The following is a 13,191-nucleotide window of genomic DNA, read 5'->3' as shown; positions in this document are numbered from 1 at the left end:
GGATATTACTGTTTTCCTCACTGTACCAATGAGGAAGTTGAGGCATTAAGCATTCATGGGATTTGCCTACGCTACGTGGCTGGGCTGCCTGGCTGTGCACACATACCCCCACATGCCTGCAGATGTGCACATTAATGGCTGAGGTATAGAATCAGGGTTCCTGTTGTAGTTTCTTTTGGGAGAGAAACCATATCTTTGTTCCCTGGGGACTTGGTACCTCATTTGCTGAATGAATGAATGAGGAGAGGGGGATGCTTTTGAATTTGGATGCAAGCTTTTCTACCACCGGTCACAGGCAAATTACCGTTCCTTTTGGCAATTATTATTTTTCTTTCCTGGGCTTATAGCACCTGTTCACACTGGTGCCTCCTTGCGTGACCTCAGGGAACACCATTCACATTATATTCTTTTCTGAAAACAGCTTTATTGAGGCATAATTGACATATAATAAATTACACATATTTAAAATGTACAACTCAGTGAGTTCTGGCATCACCATTGCCAAATCAAGATAATGAACGTATCCATCACCCCAGAAGTATCTTTGAGCCCCTTGGTGATTGCTTCCTTCAGGGCCTCCCCGCTCCTCGCCAGGCAATCACCACTCTGCTTTCTGTCAGTATATGTTAGTTAGCATTTCTAGGGTTTTATATAAATGGAGTCATACAGCATGTTGTCTTTTTTTGGGGTCTGGCTTCTTTCAGCGTAATTATTTTGAGATTCATCCGTGTTGTGTGTATCAGTAATTCATTTCTTTTTATTGCTGAGTAGTGTTCTGTTGTATGGATATAAGACAATTTGTCCATGTACCTGTTGATGGACATTTGGGTTATTTCCACTTTTTACTTTTATAAATAAAGCTGCTGTGAACATTTGTGTGCAAGTCTTTGCATGGACATATGCTTTCTTTTCTCTCGGGTAAATGCCTAGGAGTGGGATGGCCAGATCATATGGAAACTGACAGGTTGCTTTGCAAAGTGACCACGCTGTTTTCTATCCCCACTGCGGGGTATGAGAGTTCCAGTTTCTCTACATCCGTGCCAACCCTTCCTACGGTCAGTCCTTGTCATTTTAGCCAATCTAACAGGCATGTGGTATATCTCGTCATGCTTTTAATTTGTATTTCTGTAGTAAATAATGATGTTGAGCATCTTTACCTGCATTTAGCCATACCCATGTATCTTCTTTAGTGAAGTGTCTATTTGAATCTTTTGTTCTTTAAAAAAGTTGGGCTGCGTTCTTATTATTGTTTTGAGAGTTCTTTATATATATTCTAGATAAAGTTCTTTATCAGATATATGCTTTGCAGAGATTTTCTTCCAGTCTGTGATTTGTCTTTTCATCCTGTTAACAGTATCTTTTGAAGAACAGAAGTTAATTATGATAATGTCAGTTTTTTTAAATCTTTTTTTTTTTTTTCTGTTTTTAGGAATCATGCTCATGGTGTTGTATCTAAGCAATCATCATCATCTTTTTTTTTTATTATTAAAAAGGTGTGGGTCTTGCTATGCTGCCCAGGCTGGAGTGCAGTAGCTATTCACAGCCTGGAACCCCTGACCTCACATGATCCTTCTGCCTCAGCCTCCTGAGTAGCTGGGACTACAGGTGCATGCCATTGTGCCTGGCCATCTAAGCAATCTTTAGCTAATGCAAAGTCACAAATATTTTCTCCTATGTTTTCCTTTTTTTTTGAGATGGAGTCTCTGGAGTGTAGTGGCATGATCTCAGCTCACTGCAACCTCCACCTCCCACGTTCAAGTGATTCTCCCGCGTCAACCTCCCGAGTAGCTGGGATTACAGGCATGTGCCACCAACCCTGGCTAATTTTTGTATTTCTAGTAGAGATGGGGTTTCACCATGTTGTCCAGGCTGGTCTCTAATTCCTGACCTCAAGTGATCTGCCCACCTTGGCCTCCCAAAGTGCTGTGATTACAGGTGTGAGCCACTGTGCCTGGCCTTTTCCTAGGTTTTCTTCTCAGAATTTTATAGATTTTAAAATTTAGGCCTATAGTCTATTTTCGGTTAAAGCATATGGTGTGAGGTATGGGTTGAGGTTCGTTTTACTTTTTTTTTTTCTTTTTTTGCATGTAGACATCCAATTATTTCAGCACTATTTGTTGAAAAGACCCCTCTTTCTCCACTGAATTGCATTTTGCCCCTTTGTAAGAAATCATTTGTCCGTATATATGAAGGTCTATTTCTGGACTCAGTTCTGTTCATTGATCCAGTGGTCTGTCTTTAAACCAATACCCCACTGTCTTGACTAGTGTGGCCGTATAACAAGTCTTGAAATCCTGTGAATCTAAGTCGTGTTAGCTCTGCAACTTTATTCTTTTTCAAGTTGTTCTGGCCACTCGAGGTCCTTTGTATTTCCATATGGATTTTAGAATTGGCTGTCAGTTTCCAGCACAAAGCCTGCTGGGATTTTGATTGGAATTGAGCCTCACATTGCTCTCTGCAGATGGCCTCTTCTGGAGCCATGCCACCTGCTGTCCTGCCACACCGGTGGGTGTAGGACCATGTGAGTGACTGAGGAGCCAGCGCCCGTGGTCGGCAGGAGGGGAGGTTATTGGTATTTAATAAGGCATTTTCAGAGACACTCTGCGTTGACCTTAGGGTTTCAGGATGGGATGCTTTTGGCTGAGCCCAGGTGTCCTCTGAGAAATGTGGACCGGAAGGATGAGGCATGCTCCCGGAAGTTAGCATTGCTCATGGCCCTCAGTCAGGGCATGGCAGAGGAACCACCCCTCTTTTAAAAGAGGCACACACAGCCCTCCTGCTGTAATCTGCCCCATGTCACCTGCTTTAGGCATTCATATTTGAGGCTCCACAGATGTGGTGAATGGGTGCCCTGGGAGGATGGGTAAGGGCAGGTGTGGGAGGAATTTCCTTTCCAGAACATTCCTTTGAGGAGGAGAGAAAAGGAACTTGGCCACTGTGGACCCGCTTGGGCTAGCTGCGTGTCTCCGTATGTTGCTGGCTGTGACAGGTACTGTGGAATCCTCGCCTTCCAGGGGAGACCTGTGGCCAGCAGGAGCTGTCCGAGACCCCGGGGCAAATGCCTCCCCTCCCTTCACCGCCACCCCCTCCCCTCTCTCCCTCTTCTGCCCACACCATGGCTTTACCTAGCCCTGCTCTTCAGTGATGGTATCTTGCAGAGGGCGTATGGTTGGAGAGGAAGGCAGGGCTCTGAGGACGCTATGATGTGCCATTTCTTTGGGCTTTTCTGAGGACTGCTCACTTGAGGCTTCCCCTGGGGAGAAGGAGCTGTTAAACTGTCAAAATAAAAAGTCCACCAAACTCCTTAGGCCAATCGAAAGCACTTAACTCAGACCACAGGCAGCAAGAGCAACAGATATTCCCTGCAATATGTTACAAGGGGAAGAAAAGACTATTGGGGAACTTGAAGAAATGCAGGAAAAGTTTCAAAGTGGGAATATACCTAGTCAATCATACATTAAATTTGGGATTCATAAAAAGAAATTGTGGTGAAAATCTTCCCAAATAAGTTTTTATTCTAGAATTTGATGACAAATCTCTCACGGCGCTGGTTATCCCGTAGGTGTGGTATTCTGAAATACAACCTGAGGCATATATATTGTCAAATAATAAAGTATTATGAAACCAATCAGCTGTGAGCTCCCCACTTGGCAGTTTGGAAGTAAAACCCTTTCTCCTTTACAAGGCCAAGTGACTCTTAATTCTTCCCAGGAGATTTCACGTTAAAATGTGTTCACTGCCAGCTGACAAAAGAGGCAAGTCCAGATTTATTACCCTGGCACCTGCAGCAAAAAAAAAATGACAGATGATGAAAATATATTTAATTATCATTCCATGCCACATCTCTGTCTGCTCCAGTCGCGAGGCTGCAGCTGTTGGCACACACTTTATTTTAAAGTCAATGTGCTTATCTGGAGAGAAGGCTGCTCTCTGAGTAAATTGACTTGTGGGAGGAAGGAAATGGCGATCTCCTCCAGACCCAGCTGAACAAATGCAGATTTGTATTCTGTGCACCTACTTTAATTGTCTAATCCGCCCCACATCACATCAGCTCTGGGATTTGGCTTTTGTAAAGAAAACATTTGCAAAAAATAAACTTTTCCGTGGTTTTCTTGAGCCAAAATGAATGATTTTACTTCCTGGACTGGAAAGTGCTGGCCGACAGTGGATGCTCACGTTTCTGCTGCAGGCACGGAACTCACTGTTAGTTGCATCTCAGAATGGAAGGAGCCCTAGGCAGTCCCTGGTGGACCCTCTCCTTCACCAGATGGAGACCCCGCAGAGTCTGGAGGGGTGGGCTCAGGGTCTCAGAAGGTGGGAGGTCGGAAACTGGAGACCAGAACTTCTGGCTCCCAGGAAGCCACTGTGTTCTTGTGACTTGAGGCTGTTGGAAGTCTAACCGTTTAAGGTTATGCACCTGAGCCTAGAGGATGGCCTCACAGAATTGCCTTCCTCTTTCTCTTCCGTTAAAACCTTCTGGAAAATAAAAGATTGGGATGGAGCAGCAGTGCCCTGACTGAGGTGGAAAGCATCAGATTTCTTGGAGTGAAGTCTGCGGGACTTAGGTTGGCTGCCGAAAGTCTGTGCCATTAGTTCCTGCCTACGATGTGTTGTTTTCAACAAAAGTAGCCCAGATAATAGGCAGTATCTAATGTGGCAATTTTCCTGTATCTCTTCTTATCAGGAGAAGCCACTTGATGTTTTGTATATGGTGGGATTTAGTACAAAGTGATGGCATTTCCACTGAAATGAAATACAATCACTGGTTTAGCAGTTAGGATTTAGGGAGGAGAGATGATGCTGAGTGTTTCTGGTGGTGCCTGGTGTCACTGGTGGCCAGAGGCGGATGCCTGTGGATGGGGGCAGGAGGGGGATGAGGTTTCTGTAAATGGAGCTGACTCGGGGGTTGGGGGAGAGGGAGGCTCATTTCTCCTGACCTTCTCTTTGATGAATAAGGATTCAAGATTGTATCTGCTGAGCCTGCAGGACATGAGAACTGGGGGAGGAAAGAGAGCTCTGGCTTATGGATTTGGGCTGTGACCAGAGCTCTTTTGCCACCAAGCTTTTTGATGTATTGACCAGAATTTGCCATAAACCAGAGAGAGGGCCGGGCGCGGTGGCTCACGCCTGTAATCCCAGCACTTTGGGAGGCTGAGGCAGGTGGATCACGAGGTCAGCAGATTGAGACCACCCTGGCTAACACGGTGAAACCCCATCTCTACTAAAAATACAAAAAATTAGCCAAGCTTGGTGGCGGGCGCCTGTAGTCCCAGCTACTCGGGAGGCTGAAGCAGGAGAATGGCGTGAACCCGAGAGGCGGAGCTAGCAGTGAGCCGAGATTACGCCACTGCACTCCAGCCTGGGTGACAGAGTGAGACTCTGTTTTAAAAAAAAAAAAACCAGAGAGAGGATTCCACTGCCGTCTCCATCATCATCACCACTGTCACCATCATCACCATTGTCATCACCACCATCACCATCATCACCATCATAATCACTATTATCACCATCATAATCATCACTGTCATCACCATCACCATTCACCACTTACCATCACCATCACCATTCACCACTTACCACCACCATCATCACCAACACTACCACCACTACCACATCACTTAATTTATATATCACTTCTTATGTACCAGACCTTTGGAGAAATCCCTTAAATTGGTCATCTCCTTTAATCTCAGGGGGCAGATATTCTGCCTGTTTTACAGATGAGAAAACAGAAGTCTAGGACTTGAAGCCAGGACTTGGAGTCCACTCTCATAGCCATATCTTTTTATTTAAGGACTTTAACTATATATAGTACTGTTAAGATTTTATGGGATAAAAGGACGAAAGGAGACGTCAACTCTATACTTTTGTCAAGAAAAATGTTTGAGGATGCAACAATTTTGAGTTTGAAGACTGGCCCATGGGATTTCCTTTCCCATGTGGCTGGCAAATGGGAAGAGAGGTACCCCCTCAGCTCTGGGGACCAGGGCGGCTGAGAGACTGGTTGGCTGGGGTCAGGGCTGGGGTGGGGAGGATGGAGGAGGTGCTGCAGAGTGCTGGCCCTGCGGACTTGGTCGTGTCACATCAGGAGGTGGGGAGCAAAGGGGAGGTGCCAGGCTCTGCTCCATGCTGGCAGCCCTGGGGCCACGACAGCAGGGGAGGGATGCGTCTGGGTCTCTTGAAGGCTTGGCTGGTGGGCCTTGGGAAAGAAGTCAACCATGCTGTCCTCCCAGGTCTCCTGGGCTATGTGAGCAGCAGCATGGCCTGTTCTGCTGTGTGTTTGTCCTGTTGGGTTGCCTTGTTTTCACATGGTCAGTCGGAGCTAGTAGGCTGGCCCAAGTGGTTCATACTCTGATCCCTCTGTCCTGGCCACACAGCCTTCAGGAAGCCTGAGCTTTCTTTTTCTGGCCTTTCATGATCTCCTCTGGCTCCCTGTGGCCTATCTGGGACTCTGGGTTTGGTGCTTGACTGCACAAACCAGTATTATGGCTTCATGCTTCTTGGCTGAGCTGCCCAGACACATGACAGGACTGTGGCCACCAGAAGATGGAGACGTGTCCCATTCTCCTCGCTGCCCTGCGGCTCCACTGTTTACATCAGTTCCCAAGACGTTTGGGCCTGACAGATATGAGTCTCTCAAAGAGCAGCTTTTAGCAGATATTTGTCATGTGTCCATTGTCCACCAGGCACAGTCCTCGCCCTGGGACCCAGAATGGATGTGGCTTGGGAAAACTCAGGGAGTTGCCATGACCCATAGGGCTGACCCACACACTCACATGTGTTGTTATGAGACCCTAGGGCCTTCAGGATTTGGGTTCGTAACCAGAGGAGCAGGCGTGGAGTGTCAGAGGTCAAGGCGATGGACATGTCATCACTAGTTCAGCAGGGGAACTGTGGGCAAAGAAATTAATACTGATTTTATTTCCAAGTGAGGCTGATGACGCCCCTTTTTACATTAATTTTTATTAAGCATTTTATGTATTATTCCAAAACCACATACTATGCAGAGACAGTTTAGAACACATTATGGGTTGTGCATTTCGTAATTATCATATGGCCTCAGTCCAGAATGTAGAAAAGAAAATAAACACAATCATTTTCCAATAGAAGGGAATCATTGATAATATGTGGACATGTCTTGGAGCCGCCAGCACCGCCCGTGGGCTCTGGGCTCAGGACCCAGCACAACTCCATGCACGGGAAAGTGGCTCCAACCTGTCCTCCTGCCATGGCCTCCTGTCCCCTTTGTCTCCAGGCTGCAGGGGTCCTGCTCAGCCTGGTCCCCTGTGGCGAGAGTTCTTCCTCTCCACCCTCTGCTGTCTGGACCCTATTTATTCCCTGGGGCAGGACTCAGCACAGAAGCCCTTCTTGCTGCTCAGATCTCACCTCAGAGAAGCCCAAACCCAAGCAAACCCCAGTTACCCTTCATCACAGCGCAGGGCTCTGTTTTCATCTTGGCACTTCCTCTCCAAGGCTTCTGCCTAGCATCTGTCTCCCCGCTTCAATGCAAGCTCCATGAGAGCAGGCACCTTCTCTGTCTGTTCACCCCAGCACCTCATGCAACTGGGCGAGTGCCCGGCACAGAGCAAGCATGAGCAGATGTTTACTGGATGAATGCATGCATGACTGTGCGTCTCCTCCCCTGGACTGTGAGCTCCTCCAGGGCAGGGACAGCTCTACTTGGCCACATGGCCAATGCCAGCATATCCGTGTCTAAGCAGAAGTGTGTTGAGTCCCCCCCTGTACCTGTGAAACCTTCAACTAGGCGCTGGGATGGAGTTTGTATTAGTCAGGGTTCTCTAGAGAAACAGGACCCCTACTATATATATGAGTGATATTTATGTGAGATTTATAAGGAATGGCTCATGAGATTATGGAGGCTGAGAAGTCCCATCATCTACTGTCTGTGAGCTGGAAACCCAGGAGAGCTGGTTTTGGAATTCTAGTCTGAGTTCACAGGAACACCACTGGTGTAAGTCCCAGTTCAAGGTCAGAAGACCAAGGCCCAGCTCCAGCAGGCAGGCAGAGAGAGGGTTCTGCTTCCCCTCACCTTTCTGCTCTACTCAGATGCTCAGTGGGTTGGATGATGCCCCCCACATTGGGGAGGAAGCCCTGCTTTACTCACCCACTGATTCAAAGGCTAATCTCATCCAGAGACACTCTCACAGACATACCTGGAAATAATGTTTGGCTGAGTGTCTGGGAACCCTGTGATCCAGTCAAGCCGACACCTAAAATGAGCCATCACTGAGTCCCTGCTGGGGACCCAGTGCCAGGCTAGGGGCTGTGAATCGTTCAGCGGAAAAGAAGAAATGGGCCTTTTGGGGGCCAAGGGTCCAGAGGAGTGACACTTAAGGACTCTAGGGGTCCTTAGAAACGAGGGCCTCAGTGTGCACTGGGGATTACTAGAGCCCTCGGAGTTGAGGGAGGCCAGAGAAGGATAGATGGCAGGTGTCCACACAGCCCCCTTCCTCACCAACACCCACCTCTTCATCTGCCAAGGCCAGGCCCAGCACCATCCCCCATTTGTGATGGACTCTGCAGGGTGTCCTGACAGGTAGGCACTGTGCTCACAGGCAGGGGGTCCTCACAGGGAGGGGGATCCTCACAGGGAGGGGGGATCCTCAGAGGGAGGGGGATCCTCACGGGGAGGGGGGATCCTCACGGGGAGGGGGGATCCTCACGGGGAGGGGGATCCTCAGTGGGAGGGGGGGATCCTCACGGGGAGGGGGATCCTCAGGGGAAGGGGGATCCTCAGGGGGAGGGGGATCCTCATGGGGAGGGGGATCTTCAGGGGGAGGGGATCCTCCTCACGGGGAGGGGTGATCCTCAGGGGGAGGGGGGATCCTCACGGGGAGGGGTGATCCTCAGGGGGAGGGGGGATCCTCACAGGGAGGGGGATCCTCAGGGGAAAGGGGGGTCCTTGCAAGGTGGGGGGATCCTCGCAGGCAAGGGGGGATTCTTACAGGGAAGTCGTGTCCTCACAGGTAGGAGGGACCCTCACAGGTAGGCATGACTAGTCTCATTTTCTGCTGAGGAGCGTACGTGGCCTGGAAGTGCAGAGCAGGGATGGAACCGAGGTTCGCTGACTTTCAGTTCCTAGTGTTTACCTCGTCCTGTCTGCTGCCCCTCTGGTACATCTGAAGCTCCCCATAGCTCTCAATAGCTGCATGTGGAGTTCCGGCGTGACTGGGAATTGTTTTCAGTTGTCTGCGGGGCACTGGGCACAGCCGCACTTGAAGTCGTAGGACACCATTGGGAGACCGGGCTGTCTCCAAGAGAAAGATGCCCAGTGGCCCCAAAGCCTTCTTGAATCGCACACTTACCCCAGCTCTCCAGCTTTTCCTAATCCGAGTCCCTTAGAGGCCAGGCACTGGTGTGTTCATTTAGCAGCAAGGAAGCCATGACCGGGAGAGTGCGGGGACTTGGTGCCTGCGTGTGGCTCCCCTAGAAACTGACCCGAGGCACAGATTTCGGTGTGAATGGCCTGTTTAGGAGGTCATCCCAGAAAACAAGTCAGGGAGGGTGGGGCTCCAGTCAGCCCAGTGTTAATGAGCAGGTTAGCGCCGTGGGCAATTGGGGCCCTTCAGTGACAGCCGGGAGCACACCTCAGGGTGTCCCCCTGACAGGTGAGGAAGCGCTCGTCCTTCATGGGTGAGAGTCACTCCTGAAGTATTAGTACCTAGCACTTCTGGGCAGTCCTGCAGTGCAGGTGACCTCTGGAAGGGTGGAGGTCTGCAGTTCTGCTCCTGTGCCTGGCCAGCAGTGCCTGGGATGGGCTAGAAGCCCGCGTGTCCACCATAGGCATGGCCAGGGCTCTTTTCCATGACTGCAGAAGGAGAGGTGGGAGCCTTGGGTTGGTAAATGCAGCCACTGAAGAGCCTGAGAACCAGGGAAACTTGCCAAGGAGGGACAACACTGGCCTTGCTCGAGTGAGTCAGGGCTGCGCTGCTGTCCTAGGAGAGCTTCACCCCCGGGCTTCATGCAAGGCTGCCTCTGTCTATGCCCTGATTCTCTTTTTTCTTTTTTTAAGAAATCTCATTTTACAAATGGTTTTCTGCACATTCCAAGTACTGTTCCCAGCATTTACACCCTGCTTCATAATTGGCCTGTACAATACACCCTGTTCAGAATTTTTAATCAACCATGGCAAGTTGTCCCAGCAATTTAAATAAAAATATATACATGAATTTAGTATTTTAATATTACAGTGACATTAACCTTATATATGTACTTAGCAATTTTGTACAGTATTCCAATTTTATAAAATATTCTTCATTTGGCTGGTGGATAAACCCCAGAGTTAAACCATGGGCTCACTTCGTACCGTGGCTCATACTATAATCCCAGCACTTTGGGAGGCTGAAGCAGGAGGATCACTTGAGTCCAGGAGTTCGAGAGCAGCCTGGGCAACATAGTGAGATCCCTATTTCTACATAAAAATAATGGTAAAAAATTAGCTGGATGTGGTGGTGTGTAATCCCAGCTACTTGGGAGGCTAAGGTGAGAGGGTCACCTGAGCCCAGGATATCGAGGCTGCAGTGAGCTATGATTGCGCCACTGCATTCCAGCCTGGGTGACAGAGTGAGACCCTGTCTCTAAAAAAATAAAAAACAAAACCAAAACAAACCATGGGCTCTTAGTGCCACAAGCAGAGAAGGGAGCTGAGCCAGTTGGGAAGAGCACAAGCTGCAGCCAGGTCTGCCCTGAGAGGCCTGATGGTCTGAGTGGCCCTGTACCCCGGTGAGGTCAGCGTGGCCAGTCGTGATGGGCAGCACGACCAGACACGATGTTTGCATGTTTAAGGACTTCAGTCTGTGCTTGGACACTCTCACTCAGAGTGGCCCCTGGGCAGTCTGCTCTGGGCCGAGCAGGGCATGAGAAGGTGCCACAGGGCAGAACGAGAACACGAATGCAGAGGCCCCGGCTCCAGCTTCCAGTGATTTCTGTTGGGGGCCTTCAACGTCCTGGGCAACGTGCTGACCACTCTGTACGCACTATCCCTGCTCAAGGTCACCAGCGACCTGCTTGTGGCTGGTGCTGTGACTGGCCCTCATTCCTTATCTCATGGGACCCATTAGCAGCGGTTAACACAGCCACTCCAGCCCTCCTCCCCTCCTCCCCTCTTCCCCTCCTCCCCTCCTCCCCTCCTCCCCCCTCCCCTCTTCCCCTCCTCCCCTCCTCCCCTCCTCCCCTCCTCCCCTCCTCCCCTCCTCCCCTCTTCCCCTCCTCCCCTCCTCCCTGACCGTCCTCACCTGGCGTCCAAGGCATCATGGTTCCTGGTTTTCCTCCCTCCTCTCAGCCTCCTCAGGGCTCAACTGTGGTCCCCTTGTCTCCCATTGTCTACCTTGGGGCTGCTACAGTCAGGAGCATTGAGGGTCCCTGTGGCAGAGGGGAGGAGGCACCTGATTTCAGAGAGCGGGGAAGTGCAACCTGTCCTGCACCAGAAATAGGTGGCGCCCCACACCTCCTCACTTATTTCCCAACTCTGCCCTTTCCTCCCTCAGCCTCTTCTCAACACGGCAGCCAGGGATTCTGCTTTCCTTTTTAAAGTTATTTTAAATTGTGTTAAGTACACATAATGGGGCCAGGCGTGGTGGCTCACACCTGTAATCCCAGCACTTTGGGAGGCCGAGGTGGGCGGATCACGAGATCGGAGTTCAAGACCAGCCTGACCAACATGGTGAAACCGCTGTCTCTACTAAAAATACCACAATTAGCTGGGTGTGATGGTATGTGCCTGTAACCCCAGCTACTCTGGAGGCTGAGGCAGTAGAATCGCTTGAACCTGGGAGGCGGAGGTTGCAGTGAGCTGAAATCGTGCCGTTGCACTCCAGCTTGGGTGACAGAAGGAGTCTGTGTCTCAAAAAAAAAAAAAAAAACACACACACACACATAACATAGAATTTTAACTATTTTAAGTGTCCAATTTAGTAGCATTAAGTATATTCACATTGTGGTACCATCACCATCTCCATCTCCAGAACTTTGTTATCTTCCCAAACTGAAACTCTGTTCCTGTTAAGCACGAACTCTCCATCTCCCTATTCCCCCAGCCGCTGGCACCCCTGCATTTGAATTTTTGTCTCTGTGAGTCTGACTCCTTTTAGAGCCTCAAATGAGGGAACACATACAGTATTTGTCCTTTTGTGACTGGCCTGTTTCACTTAGCACAAGGTCCTCAGGGTTCATCCATGTTGTAGCATGTGTCAGAATTTCATTCCGTTTGAAAGCTGAATAGCATTCTATTGTATGGATGGACCACCTTTGCCTGTCCACTCGTCTGCCCAATGACACTTGGTTTGTTGAGAACTATGCCACTATGAACATGGGTGTGCAAACAGAGTGACTCTTTTAGAACACAGGTCAGTCCGTGACAGTCCTCTGTTCAACCCGGGCCTTCCTGTTCTCTCAGCGGAGAAGCCCAAAGCCTTTATGATGGTCCCCAGGACCTGTACACCCCACCCCATCACCTCCTGCAGCCACACTGAGCTCCTGCTCTTGCTCAGACACCTGGGCACACTGCTGCCTTACGGCACAGGCACAGGCTGTTCTCCTGTCCCCTCTGCCTGGGACACCCTTCCCCAGGAGGTCCCATGCTGTCCTCTACCACCCTCCAGTGTTTGCCCCAGTGAGTGCACCACCTGCCCCGGTCTCCCTGTGTCCATTGCGTCATAACCCTCCCCTGCATTTCAGAGCCCCTACCTGTTTCTCTCGTTTAAAATAACATTTGTCACTTTCTGACATACTACAGACGGTCTCTGACTTGCCATGGTTCGTTTTGCAGTTTTTCCACCTTACCAATGGTGAAAGTGATACGCATTCAGTAGAAAACGTTCTTTGAATTTTGAATTTTGATTTTTTCCCAACTCTAGGCTAACGGAAATGCTCTCAGCATATTTAAGGTAGGCATAGCTATGGTGTTTGATAGGTTAGGTGTAGTAAATGCGTTTCTGACTTAATGACATTTTCAGCTTACAGTGGGTTTATTGGGACGTGGCCCCATTGTACGTCGAGGAGCACCTGCATGTGGTTTGTGTTTTTATTGTGTGCATTGTGTGGCTCCTACTCTGAGAGGGCAGGGATCTTGTCTGTTTTGTTTACTGATGTATCCTGTCCACCTAGAGCAGTATTTGGCACATGATGGGTACTCAAATACTTGTATGAATCAATGAATCTTTTCTGATAACA

The 13,191-nt window shown here is 49.4% G+C and overlaps 1 protein-coding gene across 13 annotated transcripts in view; it reads left to right on the top strand.

Annotated features, from left to right (window-relative positions):
* CAMTA1 (calmodulin binding transcription activator 1) overlaps positions 1–13,191 on the top strand; it is a 979,133-nt gene that overhangs the window by 145,768 nt on the left and 820,174 nt on the right. The window lies entirely within an intron of this gene.

Source organism: Pongo abelii, chromosome 1 (assembly GCF_028885655.2).
Source record: "Pongo abelii isolate AG06213 chromosome 1, NHGRI_mPonAbe1-v2.0_pri, whole genome shotgun sequence".
In the NCBI taxonomy this organism is placed as follows: domain Eukaryota; kingdom Metazoa; phylum Chordata; class Mammalia; order Primates; family Hominidae; genus Pongo; species Pongo abelii.
The sequence above is the reverse complement of the archived record's forward strand: the minus strand, read 5'-3'. Positions and strand labels throughout refer to the sequence as shown.